The following is a 17,382-nucleotide window of genomic DNA, read 5'->3' on the forward strand; positions in this document are numbered from 1 at the left end:
GCAACAAATTAAAACAGAAGCAGGGCTGTGCTTCATTGGAGTGGGAGGGGGGCTGTGGTTTCTTGCCTTGAGGGTCCCGATGCCACCAGCCCCTCCTGCCTGCCCCCAGCCATGATCCAGCAGGTCCCAAGCTTAGGGACAAGTGAGGGGGGGTCTCATGACAGTCGTGCTTCTGAACCCCACCCCCAGACAGTCCTCCTGGGTCCTTGGAGCACTGCCAGCCTTAAATGCAGATGAAGGCGGCAGCCAGCCACCCACACAGCTTGCTAACTTGGTAAGTATTTTTAGAACCACTTCTCCAATATCTCCCTTGCTAGAGGAGGGAGCAAGGGGGGCTCAAGAGAGGACTTGGGGTTTGTGGATGGACAGGGTCTGAGTGAGACTTCTCAGAGGCAGAGCCCTCCTACCCGTCCTCATGGGGGTGCGATATGCCTGGGGAGAGCGTGTGTCATCTTCCCATTCTGTAGATGGGCACACTGAGGTTCGAGAGGTTCCCTTGCTTTTCAATGGTTGAGTCGGGATTTGAACCCCTGAGTTTCTGACTCCAAAGGCCCTGTCTTTGGGCCTGTCTCCAAGTATTTGGAAGGCCCCACCCTGCTGGTACTTTGCTTGGGGTTAGAACAAGCTACGTCATGTCAAGTCTCCCTGTGGACACAGCGTCCCTTCCATTGCCCTGGAAGAGGAGGCAGCCTTTAAGAAGGGGGGCAGAGCCAGCCAGGTGTCCCGAGAGAGCCCTAGCCTTTCAGGACCCTGGACAGGGGCACATTTGGCCACATCCTGGAGGGACCCTGGCCCAGTGAGTCTCACCACCTTCCCCCCCGCCCCCCCCACCCCCATGACTTACAATTACAAGAGAAGAGTTTAGGACAGGCCCAGCCTCAGGGTCCACCACAGACCAAATAAGTCAGAACCCCCAGATGGGAGGCCAGTGCATGAGTCTTTTTCACTTCATTTTTATTTACACAAAGCATTCACAGGTACAGTTGTTCTCTGAGGTACAGAACTTGATAAGAACAGCAACAATAACAGTAACAATACTGCACAGCAGGAGAGTTGAGAACCACCACTCTGGTCTCTCCTGACCCTAACTGCTCCCCTTGCCCCCGGGGATCCTAAGCCCCTGAGAGCCCCCTCCTGCTACAAATGGGCTGGTATCACCTGCCTTTTTCAGAGAGAGAGGAGAGAGGGGCTTCCAGCTGCCCAGGTGTGAGCATCAGACAGGTGTCTGAGATGGGAGGGTCCTTGCCGCTGCCCCCGTTCAGCTGTACTGTGGGCAGGGCTTCTCCCGCAGACCTTGAGCTCTCTGCCCTTGACTTTCAGAGAGGGGATGGGTGAGTGAGCCCTGGAGCCCGCAGGGACAGGCCTTCCTTCCCTCCCTCTGGCTGATGGCCCTTCACTGACTACACTAGCTTTTGCCAAACCTTCCAGTCTGCCTGGTAGGGTGGGTCAGGGAGCCCATGGGGTGCCATCCACCAGTGTTTCACGGGAAATGGAATTGCAGGCTGAGGGGGAGGGGAGGGAGACGGGCGGGCCAAGTACGTTCCCTGCTGCAGGGCACTGGGGGTCCTTCTGCAGTCAGAATTTCCAAAGTGACACATTTGTCAACATTATGACCCAATTAGGCACGATAACCGGAGTGCATGCCTGCATCGCGTGTAATCGCTGGTAATATTACTTAGCGACGAGTGGCTGAGTGATGAGGCTCAGCCGTGCAGGAGGCGGAGGGGTAAGCACTTCTCTGTCTGAGGGGTCCTTGGCTGGGGTAGTGGCCAGGAGTCCAGAGCCTCGGCCTCAAATGACATCCAAGGACCACTTTTTCCCCGCTCATGGGTTCGCTTTTAGATTGGTTGGCCAGGGTGATGTCGGATTCTAGCTCGTCTCTCCATCACCCCAGACTCTGCAGGCTCCCCATGGGGCACAACTCTTCAAGCCACAGGTCAGTTCCGTTCCTCTTGGGCATCTGATTCTCTCCACTGCAGTTTGATCCGTGAACTTTTTTCCCAGTGGAGGCAGGTGCCTCTCCTGGCCTCTCTTCTCCCAGACAAAGTGATTCTGTTAGACCCCACCAGCCACACTGCTGAGGCTTCTTATCATTCTGAAGGATTTTAAGCTCTATCATCTCCTTGGACAACAAAGCAACCTTGGGGGGCTCTCTGATGAGGTCCTGTTCCCTGTTTTCCAGATAAAGGGATGTGGAGGAGGCTTGCCTAGGGTAGAGTTCAGGTTGACAGAGGGCCCCCAGCCCAGAGCCCCCTACCCGACTCTGCACACAACAGCCTCCTCTCTAGGTTGGGTGCTCTCTTTAGGGCCTTGTTCCCAGAGACAGACTCAATGAAGGAGGCAGCTCATTGCTGCTGTCCAGGTAGTGAATGAGCTTTCATTGGTGCAGGGTCAGTTTGCAGGTGTTTGATAAGAGGAGGTTGCTGACAACCTGGAGTATATTTGAGCCACATATGCTGGTGGAGAGGCTTGCCAGGTGGCTCAGTGGATAAGGAATCCGCCTGCAATGCAGGAGACACAGGAGATGGGGCTCAATTCCCAGGTCAGGAGTATCCCCTGGTGAAAGGCATGGCAACCCAGTCCAGTATTCTTGCCTGGAAAATCCCAAGGACAGAGGAGCCTGGTGGGCTACAGTCCATAATGTTGCAAAGAATTGGACATGAATGAAGCGACTGAGCACGCTCGCACGCATGCTGGTGTAGAGTGATGCCCTGAGGGATGGAAGGGCAAGGGTCCTGATGTGCTTACGGGGCGCATGAGGTTTCGACCCCAGACACGTATGCTTCATCCTCAGCTTTCTGGGTGAGACTGTCATGGCTCCGGTGTGCAGATGAACTCAGGGAGGCTCCCAGGGTCACTGAACTTGACAAAGTGCAGGGGGCCTGCCAAGACCAACCTGCCCTGCACAGGCTGCCTTTCAGCGCAGTGTCTCACCCAAGAGGAGGCCTGCAAAGACCACCAGTCTCAGAAAGAAGTCCACCTCCAGGCGCGGGGGATGGGGGTGGTGCCACTGAAGGCCCTGTGACCTCGATGAACCCTGCTTCGTTCTTCCTACATGCAGTCAGCAAATCTAAGGGCCCCTCTTACCTCAGTTTACCCTCCGTATGCAAGAATAGCAGCTGCACCCTCCTCAGGCACCACAGATGGACCGCAGCATGCAAAACAGCCTTGCCGAGACCTTCTGAAGGCTGGGGAATGGGGGGTGGCTGACTGGTCCCTAAGCTGGACGTGAAGGGGGGTCGGGAGTTTCCAGGTGGGAAGGACTGGGCTGGAGGGAACGGCCTGGATGAGGTCAGAGAAGAGCCGTTGTAGGAGGCTGGGTGGTGGTTGGGGGGTGCTTGGTGGTAATGGGGCTGGAGCGCTTAGGCACCCTGGGCTGAGCCTAGGGGCCCTCCCTGCCCATGCCACCCAGACGGCAGCAAGAGAGCCGGAGCCTCGTCTGCTGATTCCCTGGGGCCCGCAGGGCCCGCCCGGCCCAGAAGAGCTGTCCAGCCTGGTGTGAAAATGAAGATTGATCATCGCAGGAAGGCAGCTCGGCTCCCCGAGCCAGCCGGGAGTCACAGGAATACAGAGCTTCATTATTATTTTAAGTGTTACTCAGCTGCTTTATTGAATTCTCCAAGTCAGGAAAAATCCTGGCGAGATAAGAAGTTGACATTTTCAGAAGCAGCAGTGAGGACCGCGCGGGCGGTGAGGACGCAGCCGCTCCAGCTTGGCATGCGGGCACCCCAGCCCCAGCCCGACACCCATGGGCACGCACGCCTGTGCCGACTCAGGGGCCAGGGCACTGCAGCCAACCAGAGCTGGGCCAGGGACACCAGTCCTGGGCAGAGTGGGCAGGGCTGCTGCCTCCCGCCCTGTGCCTTCCCCACCACCTCCCTCTCCTCTTCCTTCCCTGATCGCCTATTATGTGCCAGGCTGGGGCACACACTGACTGAGGATGCATCCTTCCTCTGGGTTTGCAGTGCAGTGGGGGCACCCAGGACATCGCTCACAGGACTGTGTGTGTGAGTGGAGGCCCAGGTGGGCCCAGGGGGTGGGTACCGGGAGGGGCTTCTGTTGGCCCCTGGCTGCCTCGCTCACCTTTGAGGCCTCAGGCTTGGAGCCCAGCCTGAAGTGGAGCAGATGCTCAACAAATCCTGGTTAAATGCAGGCTGAGGGGATGTGTGGGTAAAGGAAGGAGTGATTCTCTCTGCGGACCTGCAACAGTGAGCCTGGGCTCTGGGTCTCCAGGGCAATGTGAGTTTTCTTGGAGCAGAACGTTCCAGGAGATCTTTGGGCAAAGGCAATAGCTGAGCAAAGTCTCTAAGGATGGGCCAGCTGGTGACTGTCACCAACTGAAGAGTGGGATGTGGCTGGAGGGTGGGGGAGTTGGGTGGAGGCTGGAGGTAGAGGCTGGGAGAGGGATGCTGGGAGGGGGAGGTTGGAGGTGGAGGTTGGGAGGGGGAGGCTGGAGGTGGAGGCTGGAGGTGAAGATTAGGAGAGGGAGGCTGGGAGAGGGAGGCTGGGAAGGGGAGGCTGGGAAGGGGAGGCTGGAGGGGGAGGCTGAAGTGGGAGGCTGGAGGTGGAGGCTGGGAGGGGGAGGCTGGAGGTGGAGGCTGGAGGTGAAGATTAGGAGGGGGAGGCTGGAGGTGGAGGCTGGGAGGGGGAGGCTAGGGCTCAGCCACCTCATCAGACCACAGTTGGTGTCTGGCAAGCATCTGGGACAGAGTGGGTCCTAAACTCCTATTTTGAAAGAATGAATGCATGAATGAGTCCATGAGTGGGACAATCCTAAGACTACCAGAACAGCAGCAGAGACAGGGGCCCCAGTCCCAGGTCATGAAGGACAGACAAATCTCAGGTCCATCTCATGGGAAGCAGAGCATCTTCAGGAGACAGAACTGTCCTGAGCAAATTCAAACTCTGGGTGGCTGTCCCTCACCTTGGGTCCTTTGCTTTTGCACAGTTGCGAGTGAAGAGTGAGCAGACCTTCAGATGCAGACACATCAGGGTCTGTGCCCCTCTGGGTCTCCCAGTCCTTCCCCATCATCCCCAGAGCTGACCTACGCTGGCTTCCCCTCCTTGCGTGCCAGGCCCAGCTCCTTCCTCAAGGGGCTCACAGTCTAATGAGAACAAACACTGCCATCTGGACCTCCACGTCGGCTGGTGCCCCTCGTATAGACTTGGAGCCTGGGGGGGGGTGGGTTCTGGGAGAGCCTGGGGAGCCTGGGGAGCCTGGGGGAGATTGGAGGGGCAGTGAGGGGTCTGGGGGAGCCTGGGGGCCTGGGGGAGATTGGAGGGGAAGCTGGAGGAGCCTAGGGAGCCTGGGGGCCTGGATAGATTGGAGGGGCAGCTGGAGGAGCCTGGGGGTCTGGGGGAGATTGGAGGAGCAGTGAGGGGCCTGGGGGAGCCTGGGGGCCTGGGGGAGATTGGAGGGGAAGCTGGAGGAGCCTAGGGAGCCTGGGGAGCCTGGGGAGCCTGGGGGAGATTGGAGGGGCAGTGAGGGGCCTGGGGGAGCCTGGGGGCCTGGGGGAGATTGGAGGGGAAGCTGGAGGAGCCTAGGGAGCCTGGGGACCTGGGGGAGCCTTGGGGGTAGATTGGAGGGGCAGCTGGGGTCCTGGGGGAGCCTGGGGGCCTGGGTAGACTGGAGGGGCAGCTGGGGGCCTGGGGGAGCCTGGGGGCCTGGGTAGACTGGAGGGGCAGCTGGGGGCCTGGAGGAGCCTAGGGAGCCTGGGGGAGCCTGGGGGAGCCTGGGTGCCTGGGTAGATTGGAGGGGCAGCTGGAGGAGCCTAGGGAGCCTGGGGGCCTGGGGGAGCCTGGGGGCTTGGGGGAGATTGGAGGCGCAGCTGGGGGCCTGGGGGAGATTGGAAGGGAAGCTGGAGGAGCCTAGAGAGCCTGGGGACCTGGGGGAGCCTGGGGGCCTGGGTAGATTGGAGGGGCAGCTGGGGGCCTGCAGGAGCCTAGGGAGCCTGGGGACCTGGGGGAGCCTGGGGGCCTGGGTAGACTGGAGGGGCAGCTGGGGGGCCTAGGGAAGAGCCTAGGGGACCCCGGGCTCCTAGAGGTGCATGGCCAGCTCTGAGGGCACGCCTGGGGCATGCAGACCCCCGGCTCCACTGTCCGGTGCAGCAGGGTGGGGACTGACAGAGCAGGGTGAGTTTCTACTCCTACTAGGTAGAATGATATGCGCACCTGCTCAGTGACAATGACTGTCATTGCTATTGTGCCTTTTTCTAAAGGGAACTAATTCATTCCCTTGATAATTATGTACGGAGCACCCCCTGATCAGCCGAGGGCAGAGGTCTTTGCAGAGCTGGTTCTGACAAGCGGCCCTCATGGGCCTCAGGCTGTGCTCTCCGCAGCCCCCTACCCCACTCTAGCCTGGCCCATCCCCGCTTCTCTCCTGGAGGCCCCTTGGCCTCTCTCCAGCCCCTCCAGCCCGCTCAACCTGCAGCTGCAGGCTGGGCTGATTCCAAGGGCTCCGGTGCTCCAACTGCTGGGGGCTCGGCCCTTCATGGAGCACCAGTGTAAACTTCTTCCCAGATCATAAGCCTCTACCTTCTCCCAGGCCTCCATCCTCCAGCTCCTGGGCCTCCTTGGGGTCCTGGTGAGTTGGGGAGGGGGTTACAGGGGCTCCCTTGCCTACTCTGAAGGCCCCATCCCCCACCCTTCCCTCTGGTTATTGGGTGGATGTCTGCCTCCCCCATCAGACCCACATCCCAGAGGCAGGTCCTTTGGCCACCTTGGCCACCGGCCTATGGTAAGCATTCAGCATGCTGAGTAATTGAATGGATTATTTCTAACGGTCATCATGGTCCCATCAGGGAGATGTCATTATCCCCATTTGACAGAGGGAAACATTGAGGCTCCTACAAAGCCCTCCAAACCAGGCCTGCCTGAGTCCAGGGCTGGGGTCTTGATCACTGTGTTCACTATAAGAGGCTTGTGGGGGTAACATGGCCCTTCCCCTTGCTGGTCTTGGGGTGACAGAGACAAGGGCAGGGGTGGGGGATGGTTGGGTGAAGTGGGGAAGGCTAGGGTCTAGGAAAGGGGTGAACTTGGTAGTGAACTTTGGGATTTGGGAGGCATCTAGGCAAGTGTGGGAGGCAGAGAGGAGGAGGTACGGCCAATCCAGGAGGCCTGCATGGAAGAAAGGGCAGGTCTTTCAGGGAGTGGGAATTGGGCAGATCATAGGCAAGACACGATTCCTGGTGCCGCCATCATATCACTTTCTGAACTCTTTCTGTGGACCAGGCATGAGTCTGAGAAGATACCTACACCTTATTTAAGTTAATCCTCACAAATCTTGAAGAATAACCTGAGGCTCAGCAGAGGTGAGGTGCTCAGAGGGACCAGAAGGTGGGATGGGCCCCTTCTCCTGGGGAGTCAGCGTGGGTGGATTTTCCGGGGAGACCAGATCTGTTGACATTACTGGTCCTCAGAGTGTGAGCTGGGAGCTCTGGGGGTCACTGAGATCTTTGCAAGGACCCTAAGATCTTGGATTTTTCTTCATTAACTACAATCAAAGTGACACATTGCAACAGGCTGAAGGCAGGAGCGGAAATGAGACTCTGGTGGCTTCTACTCAGCCAGTCACAAAAGAGGTTTGCAACCATGAAGGCCATTCCTCTGCTCTCACTTCTTTTCTCTGGTTTGGGGAAATATGATACTTCTTAATCCAAACATACTACTTGTATTAATGTATAATGGATTTATAGTTTCAAAAAAATGAATTAGTATTTTTAAATGTATCATATTCCCTGATAGCTCAGTTGGTAAAGAATCCACCTGTAATGCAGGAGACCCCGGTTTGATTCCTGGGTTGGGAAGATCTGCTGGAGAAGGGAAAGGCTACTCACTCCAGTATTCTTGGGTTTCCCTTGTGGCTCAGCTGGTAAAGAATCCGCCTGCCATGCGGGAGACCTGGGTTCCATCCCTGGGTTGGGAAGATTCCCTGGAGAAGGGAAAGGCTACCCACTTCAGTGTTCTGGCCTGGAGAATTCCATGGACTACAGTCCAGGGGATCTTAAAGAGTCCGACACGACAGAGTGACTTTCACTTTCATTTTATTTCTAACATGGTCCTCACCCACAGATAACAGGGGGATAACAAGGTGGGGCGGCAGTAGGCAGGCCTCTTCCTCGCCACAGATTGCCCTGGACAGCCCATGAGCCCAGGGGCACTGCCTGTTGTCACCTTGAGCAGGCCAGGCTCCCCACTGGGTCTTGTCTCCTGGGGGAGCGTGAAGCCTGGCCTGGGCCGTAGAAGGTGAGACTTAAGTTCCTGGCCTGCTCCGTGTCCCCTCCCTGTGACCTTGACTGAACCGCACAGCCTTTCCCGGGAGCGAGCCCCATGGATGAGGGCCTACTGTGCACCGGGGCTCAGCACGTGGGCTCAGGGCTGAGCCGGGCAACCCCCGGGGGGCCCAGTGTCTGGGAGGGGAGGATGGCAAGGACGCTGTGCCGAAGTGTGATGAGGTGGGGAAGGGCAGGGGGTGGGGAGCTCTGGGTACCCACACGGAGCGGCCCCGGGGGTGGTGAGAGGCAAGGAGGGACTCCCAGTGCTCCCAGTCCCAGTCCTGGCCCCCACACACCACTAGGCGATTGAGGCTGTTCAGTCCAGGGAATTAGAGTCTGAAGGATGCTGCACCTCTAGAGGCCTAGGAAGGGAGGGGTCGTCTCAGCAGCACCGAATGCCCAGGGGAGGGGAGGCTCCCTCTGCTGCTGATGGCTGCAGAGACAGTCTCCCCCGGATATTGACAGCACAGCCTTCAGCGATTTTAATATCATGGCTTTGTGGGGATGCTGCGATGCCTGCCGTCACTAGGCAGCTCGGCATCTGCAGGGGCTGGTGTGGGAGGAACCTTCTCGGCTTCCATCTGCTCTTCCTTACAGCAGCTCACTCACTCATTCACTGACTCACCCGTTCCAGCCCTCTTCTTGCACACGCCCATCCGTTCATTCACTCAACCACCTACCTGTCCCTTCCTTTAGTCATTCACTCATTTGCCCACCTGCTGGTCTGCGGTATCATCCAGCCAGGTTTAGTAAGCATCTCCTATGCGTCAGGTCAAGTGCGCAGGGAATCAGCAATTTGTACTTACTGTCTGCCTGCAAGGAGACTGAAAGTCCAGTAGAGGAAATGATGATAATGGTGATGGTGGTGGTGACGGCGAAGAATGGGCGATGATGGGGATACTGCTGACAGCAACAGAAACGAACATTTTTTGAACACAGAGTATCTTCCAGGTAGTATTTTAAGCCCTCTGCATACATTAGCTCACTTAAATCTCAAAATGTATCTGTGAGGGAGATACTAACATGAAAGTAACATAGCATGAAAGTCCCATGTTATGGTCACAGAAACAGAGGCAGGCAGAGGTTGCCAAGGTCACAGACACTGAGTGGCTGAGACAAGTTTTCCTCCTGGGCTGCTGGAAGAACCCTTACCTGATTGTTACCTGCCAGGGCAACAGGGTTCTCACAGGGGTGTGGGCAACCTGGCTGGGTCTTCTGGAGGGAGAGAGGGAAGCTCAGCCTGGAGCTATCCGAGAAGGCCTCACAGAGGAGGTGGCATTCAGCTGGGTCTTGAAGCTTGAATAAGAATCTGCCAGGAAGAGGGGACCAGAGGAAGGCAGCAGAAAGGAGATAGGGCAAAACGACAGAATTAAGGGAGCAGCTGGTGGTTTGGTGGGTGGTGAGTCCAGAGAAAGTAGGAAAAAACTTAAAGATTGGGGTGCTGCAAACTTGGTAGACCCTGAGTGTCCTGCCGGGGGTCTTGTGAGCAGGGAGCAGGGAGTGAGCTGGCATCAGAGGGGCAGCATCAAGAGAAACGTGACATTCCAAGCCCCAGCGCAGGGACTGGGCAAGCTCTCACTTGGTGAGACACATGGTTGGTGGGGAAAGGCTCACACACAGGACCCTGGCAGAGGGTCCAGGGAGTGCCAGCGTCCAGTTACACCTCAGAGAGGCCAGGGGTGGGGTTGAGACATGGAAGGTGCTGGCAAGAGACCCTGCTGCGGTCAGTGGCCCGCGGGGCTCCGAGCAGGCAGGGCCCCAAGGTGAAACACGGGCCAGTCAAGGGGTATGTACGGGCTGGGGTCAAGATACAGAAGCTTTAGGGATGGTATGGAGAGAGGCAGGGTGGGGGAAGGGATGGTCATCCTCAGACCCTGGACTCCACGTGGGCAGGTGTATGGAGGGGGACGTTGTCGCCTCAGTGAACTGCCTGGACTGCCCGCTCAGGGGAGATGTGTGAGCAGGGAGAGCTGGGTCCTGCACCTTGGGCCCGTCTGCAGTGCCCTCCGCTTTCTCCTCCCAGCACAGGGGTGGCCTGGACCCACACTCGGGCACCCCAGGGCTGCGGGAGGGTCAGGCCATCAGCCACACTGTGCAACTAGCTCCTTCCTTTAAAGGGGGTGATGCCACCTCCATTTTCCAGGGTGCAGACACACCAGCTTCCTCCAGACTCGTGTGGTCCTCCATTCTCTTCAGATCTCAGCTTGCCCATCCGTGGGGTGAGAGGCGTACCCCGGGACTGGATTCCTTGGGAGGCAGACAGAGGAGGAGGTATGGTCCCCACAGTACAGACGAGCCAAGCCCTTGACCCCAGACCCACAAGTAGCCTTGGGTCTGGAGGGCAGAGTCCTGAGTGCACTCCAGGTTCCCACCACCAGGACGGACAGAGCACTCAGAAGGTACATTAAAAAAATGATCTGTGCCTCCCCAAACAGAAGGGAATATTGACACGGTTATTTTTAGCATTATTAAAAGAAGTCTGTTTTGCTCTTTTTCTGCGCTCCTCTCCCCAGCTCAATCTTCGCTTCCAGATTGAATGTGTGTGTGTGTCCAGGCCGAGGCGCCAGGGGAGCCACCGCTGCAATCAAAATGTTAATGAGACCCTGATTGTGTCTCCCCCGATGCCTGCCTCCTCCATTCCTCTGCCTTCCCCAAATGTCGCTGGGCCTCTGGAGCCCTGGGGAGTGGCACCCGCGTTCTTTGGAAATGAGACCTCAGCTTAATGCTCCGTGGAAACAGCCTTCAGGGAGCCCAGAGAACTTGGGGACACGGAGAGATGGGCTTGGCCCAGGATCCTGGCTGTCTCCTCTCCTGTCAGTCCTCCTCCAGGTCAGATTCAGGCCAGTCCACTGCTTGGGACGGAGCCACGCAGTCACTGTCCATGGTGCTGGCCCCACCTCACTCAGAACAGGCTTCCCCGGGTGCCAAGCCGTCAGAGCGGTCAGGATGGACAGGGTCTCGGGCTCAGATGGAGAGCCTGGGCCCTACTGGTCAGGCAGCTTGGTTGTGGGGATGTGTCTGTGCCCTCAGGATGCTGCTGGGTCTAGCATTGATTCGCTTTGAGTTGTGTGATCTGGGGCAATTTACACGGCCTCTTTGAGCTTCCTTGTCTTCCTCTGTGAAACTGGCATGATGGGATCCTCCCCACTGCCCAGGAGTTTCAAGCTCTGAGACAGTGCGCCCAGCCCCTTGCTGTCAGGGATGGTCAACCACAGTGGCCAGCAAGTTGTTAAAGCCAAACGGTTGCAGACCCTGGACTCTACTGCTGCTTCCTGGGGGGCTGGACAACCTCCCCCACCTCGTTCCTCTTGGCTGCCCTCCCGGGCAGCCGGGCTGTGGAGAGCTCTCCAAGTTTCTCCTCTGGGTCCGGGAAAACATCAACCCTGCCTGGCTCCCTGAGCCACCCAAACAAACCTGGAGACAGGGCTGCTAGTTGGCAGGAGCAGGGCTCTGACGTCCCTGCTGGGTTCCCCAGGCCTGGGCTCACCTCTGCCTGCACTAGCCCCCCTTTTCCCCAGCTCACCCTCTGATTCACACCAAGAGCATGTAAACCGGCCTCCCTACCACCCCGCCCTCCCATCTCTGTCCCATCAAGCCCCAAGTCCCGCCCCCGCTGACACCCTCCTGGGCGCCCCCTGGCCCCAGGCCGCCAGGGCCAGGCCTCCATCCCCATCCACTCCTGCCACCCCCGGGCTCTCCTCCCAGGCCCTCCTGGAGCCCCAGCTTGCCTGCCTCCCTCCGAATCCTCCCTCCTGCCCCTCCCTGGTAATGGTCTCTCTGGCTGACAGCATCCACCTGGGCTCCTGCGAGCTCTCTCGGACCTGCACGTGGCCCCACGTCCATCGTTTCCCTTGCTGCCTGCCCCTCCTCTGTTGGTCCCAGAGCTGCTATGCGCTGCTGTCTCTGAGCAGATGGGGGTGGGGGGCAAGCACCCGCTCTCCCTACAGCCTCTTCATGGCTTGCGGCTCTGAATTTTCTACACAGCTGGCCATCAGGTTTGTGTCCTCGGCACTCAGATCCCATTGCGGTTTCTCTCCGCCATCCTCCTGTGTCCAGCTCCAGAGGTTCACCCCCTCACCCCTGCTCACGCCCATCCACCCCTCCTGCCTCTGGCTCTGTGCCCTGCCCCACCCACCTTCCAGACACAGCAGAACCTCACTGTTCATTATTAACGAATTAACAGATTTCACCAGTTGCTGTTGTTGGGGGATTTGCCTTGGTGGGTTAATGTGGCAGAGCTATCACAGGGTTCCGGGAAAAAGGCACAGGAATCACGACCCACACACTCTTACATGGACTTGCCCTTGGGACACGTGAGGAGAAGGAGGAACATGTAGCCCTGAGAGAAGGCAGACCTGGAGGTCCACAGGCTCAGGGAGGTAGCCTGGGCTGAGATATGAAGGGCAAGTGGAGAGAAGCCAAAGTGATCCAGGCAGAAGGAGGAGCCATGCAAAGGCCCTGGGGTCGGGAGGGAGCCTAGCAGGTATGCTGTATTAACAGAAGCAAGCATGCTGGAATTCAGATGGTCAGGGGAGTATGGGGCAGGGGCTGAGGCTGCCCTTGCAGGGCTGGCCTGGTGTGGAGAGGGAGCTGGGAGGACAGGAGAGGACGTGGGATACCAGGCAGGAGACATGTAAGTGGCTTGGAGAAGGTGGGGGTGGCGGCTGAGAGCTGGGGTTGATGGTGGAGGTGAAAGGTGTGGGCAGGGGCACACCCTGGCCCGGCATGGAGAGGGGCTCGCTTCTGAACCAGGAGGGGGTTGCTGCGCAGGGAGAGCCGCATTCCTGTCCCAGCCTGGCATCCCTCTGCCTCTACGCTGGCGACCCCCGCTTTGAAGCTCCCTGAAGTCCAGACCGAGATGCCCAGAGCCTTGTGCATAGTAGACACTGTTCACACTGAACACCTCTGGGTCTGTGCATCTGCACGAAGGGGACAAGTAAGGCCTGCTGCTGGCAGGGACACATGGGTGAGGTCTCCGACCACCTCATCTTCTGAGTCACGTGTCACCAGACCCGAGGACCGGGGAGGGGCCCGGCAGAAGTCGAGGGGGTGTGCGCCGTCCAGACTGGGCACCACCTGGCTCCGAGCACAGCCAGGCTGACCCCGGCCTCCCCGTCACCAGCTCTGAGACCCTGGAATAGAGGAAGAGGGACCCTCAGGGCAGCTCTCAAGGTGACTGCGGGCAGCAGAGAGAAGCTGGACCCCAGCCCGGATGGAAACAAACACGTCAAGCCCGGCAGGGTACTGGAGGCTCAGAGAGGGGGAGGGACCAGCCTGAGGCTGCAGAGCCAGGCGAAGCGGAGACCAGGTGAAGCCTGTGCCCGTGCCCACAGCTGAGCTCCAAGACCCACAGGGTTTCGGGAGCTGCCCTGTCTACCTCCTCCTCCACCCCTGGGTTTGCTGCCCCCTGTACAGCAAGAAGTCTGGACATAGCCTCTGGGGGCACCTCTCCAGGGCTGGCATATTCCTGGTCTAAAAAGGAGACTTTTCACCTGCTTGGAGTTGTCTTGTCACCTGGGCCGGTGTTTCCATCACATCTGATCCTCACCCGGAAACTTAGGGATGAGAGATGCTCTGTGCATAGGCGTTAATATGCTCACTGCCCTTCATCTTCAATTCAGCAAGCATCCATTGAGTGCCTGCTGCATGCAGGACTCCATGGCCAGGTCTGTTGTGCATGAGGCCATGTGATGCTCTGCAGAGTAGGAGCCTTTCAGGGTGGGGGACAGATTATTCCCCATCTCCCCAGCCCCAGCCCTGCCCTGAGCACTCTTAGCCCAGGCTTGTGCATAGTAGGCACCCTGGAAATGGCCCTCTAATTGACTAGAAGGGAAAGGAAGCAGTCTCGGTTTGCCAAGGTGTTGCCATGGTGACTTCTCCCTCACGGCCCTCTTTCTCCCAGCCTCCAGGAAACAGGGTCCCCTTGAATGAGCTCTCCAGGTGGCCAAGGGTCTCTGTGGTCCCTGGGAGGATGCCCCTCATCCTCTGGGGACCCCAACCCGCCAAATGGGCATGTGACTCTAGGTAAACATGGAGGATTCCCCGAAGCCTTGTTCACAGTGGGATGGGGGACAGGGCGCCCTGGGGAGCTGCGTCTCCCTCCTCCATCAGGGTCACACCTCTTCACAAGGGGGCCTGGAAGCTTGCAGCTGCCTGGGAGGTTGGGAACAGCTGACAGGGTTCCCAGAGACACACGAGAAGGACAGGAAAGCCAGGCTGGCTGGCAGCCTGGGGGCGACGTTGCACGCGGGCAGGTCTTCATTCCTGAAACAACGTCCTTCTGCCCGAGGCTGGCTGGGCATGGCCTGGGTTCCGTGCATGCGTCCTCCGGGTGCTCTGACATCTCACCGCAACCAGGGGGCTGGGCCGGGGTCCTCGGCACCATTTCACGACACAAGTGAACCAGCGGGTGTGCGTGTATGTGTGCGCATGCGTGTGTGTGTGCGTCTCAGCGGGTGTGCGTGTATGTGTGCGCATGCGTGTGTTTCAGCGGGTGTGCGTGTATGTGTGCGCATGCGTGTGTGTGTGTCTCAGCGGGTGTGCGTGTATGTGTGCGCATGCATGTGTGTGTGTCTGCATGTGCTTTGGAAGTGTGACTGTGACCCTGTTGCTTGGAAACCCTGCTCCTTGGTGAGGACTGCAAGGCAGGGCCATGGCTTTACAGACCACGGTCTGTGAAGGCTGGTGGGCACGCAGAGGGAGGAGGGCGCAGGGCCTCAGCCTTTGGGGTCTTAGATGCTCACTGGGGCCAGGTGTGCACTGGGCCCTCGGGCTCTACCGGTGAGCAGGCTGAGGGGGCTGTGTATGGGAGCCCAGGTCTGGGAGAGACAGAGGCCGAACCACAAACGTCACACCAGTTACAATCTAATTCCGTGGTCATCGGGGGCCGTGGGGTTTGGGCGTCAGAGTGCATGGGCCAGGGTGGGCGTGTGGAACCCTGGGCCGTGAGCCCAGATACCCTGGGAACTGGGGGCCGGCCCTGCCTTGGTGGCTCTGCTGCAGCCTGGACCCCTCCATGCAGAGCTGTGGGCGAGAGTTTTGGTCCTCATTGACCCTCGGGGGTCTTAACTCCTGTACCCGCCGGGGCCTGGAGCCTGGGGCCTGAGCACGTCCTGTCCTCTGCTGATGGAGAAGCCCGCCCCAGCCCGCTGTGGCTGCCGCGTGGAGACAGAAGGCAGAGTCGCTTACGTGAACTTCTAAAAGCCCCGTCTATTCCCCAAGAGTTGCTCCCTAACTCATCCTGGTACACGGATGGTTTCTTATAAAGCAGCCTTTTTGGGCCTGAATCACTGTAATCTCTGACGTGAAGGTGGATTCACTGCCCCCCACCCCCACCACCGCTGCCACCTCCTGCAGCTTCTTGTTTAGAAGACAAGTGGTCGCTTTGGGTTGTTTGGGGTTTTTAAAAAGAAGAATCTGCGCTGGGGTTTCCGTTCACCCAGGGGAGCAGGGGGACGGGGTGGGGACCTGCTGGCTCCTGCACCCCTTACGGGGCAGCACGGGCCCCCCTCTGTCATTGTGCTCTGCTGGCTGCACCGACCCGTGCCGGCCACAGTTGCCCACTCTGTGCTCAGACCACAGGGGGTTCTGTTCCCAGGCCAGAATCAGCTCAGGTTTCGGACACACGTAGTCCAGGCCTGGGTGTCACGTGCCCACCAAAGCTTCTGAGGTGACCGGGCCTTGGCCCCAGTGGACCATCTGGTCCTTCAACTCTTCTTTTGGTTGAAGGCTTTTGCCTGGGACCCAGTCCCCTGCTGTGAATCCTTTGACATGCTGAGACCTTGAGCAAATCACCTCTTGTGCCTGGACCTCAGTTTCCTGATCTGTAAAATGGGTCCATCTTTGTTCTCACAGCCCAACCTGCAGGACTGGTGTGGGGAGCCAAGGATCTCATGCTCTGTGTCCCCAGTTGACAGGTGAGGAGACTGAAGCCCAGAATGACACGTGTGCTGATGGCAGAGGTGGACTGGAGCCCAGGCGTAAGGCGTCTGGGGACCCCTGTGCTCGTGACTCTGCTGCAGTGGGGCGGAGGTTGGCCTTGGGCTGCACGCCTCTGTTCCACCCTCCTCTCTGTGTCTGTATCGACCCAGAGGCGGGCCTACAGTGGGGAGGGGCTCTGCGGGGGGCGGCCAGTAGGATGTCTGGGCACTGGGGAGGCTTGTCGGGTGGAAGGTCAGAGAGACATGCTCAAGACCGCAGGGTTCCTTGCTCCTACCAGGCAGCCTTCCTGCCAGACGCTCAGACTTGGAGCCGCGGCCCTGGGCCTTGTTCTTGCCTCTGCCACCTGCTCCTCAGACCCGAGGGGCCTGAGGGTGGCTGTGTCCATCACCAAACACAAGGAAGCCCTGTGCAGGGCGCTCATGATCTGCTCGCTTCCTCTGAGCCGCTGTGCGCGTGAATCTCAGCCCACCAATGACACACAGAGATGCTTTCTGAAGGTCAAGGAGGTAATCTGAAGCACGCTGGGGTGCGCCCTGGCTTTACCCCAATTTGACTGGTGCGGAAGCCGGAGACCAGAGTGATGAAGTGTTTTGCCCCCGAGGATGGGCAGTCAGGGCTGGGCCCCGTCTGCGTCCCCCACTCTCGGGTAGAGAGGACCCGCTGCCGCCTCCCTCCCATGGGCCTTCCGGTCCCCGCCGACGCAGTACCGGCTCCGGCTCCCAGGGGGCGCTGAGGGCCCGCGGCTGGCTTCCCGCCGCCCGGTGCTGCGCGTGCTTCCCGATCAATAGAAGATGCTCCGTCCCCGAGATGTCGCTCCCAGAGTCTTCACACATCTGCATCGGAAGGAGTCCAAATGGAAAGTCTTTTCCTGTTAGGGGAAAAAAATGTAAAAAGGAGAAAGGGAGACGTTGCCTGACAGATTAGAAAATTTTCCACTTCCCAGCGTTTGAACCAAGTATTTGTGCTTCTCGCGCCCAATTACCCAGGCTGCAAAAGGCGCGCCGCGGGCGCTCCCGAGCCCAGCAGAGGCGCCCCGCGTGTTGATCTGGCCCGGGAGCCTGCAGGGGCTTGTGGGCGCGGCAGCAGGTGCCAACCCACAGCCCTGCCAGACTGGGATCCATTCCACCCGGCCTTCCATGCAGGCTTGACCTTGGAAAAGCCACTG

Source organism: Bubalus bubalis, chromosome 15 (genome assembly GCF_019923935.1).
Source record: "Bubalus bubalis isolate 160015118507 breed Murrah chromosome 15, NDDB_SH_1, whole genome shotgun sequence".
NCBI classification, from domain to species: domain Eukaryota; kingdom Metazoa; phylum Chordata; class Mammalia; order Artiodactyla; family Bovidae; genus Bubalus; species Bubalus bubalis.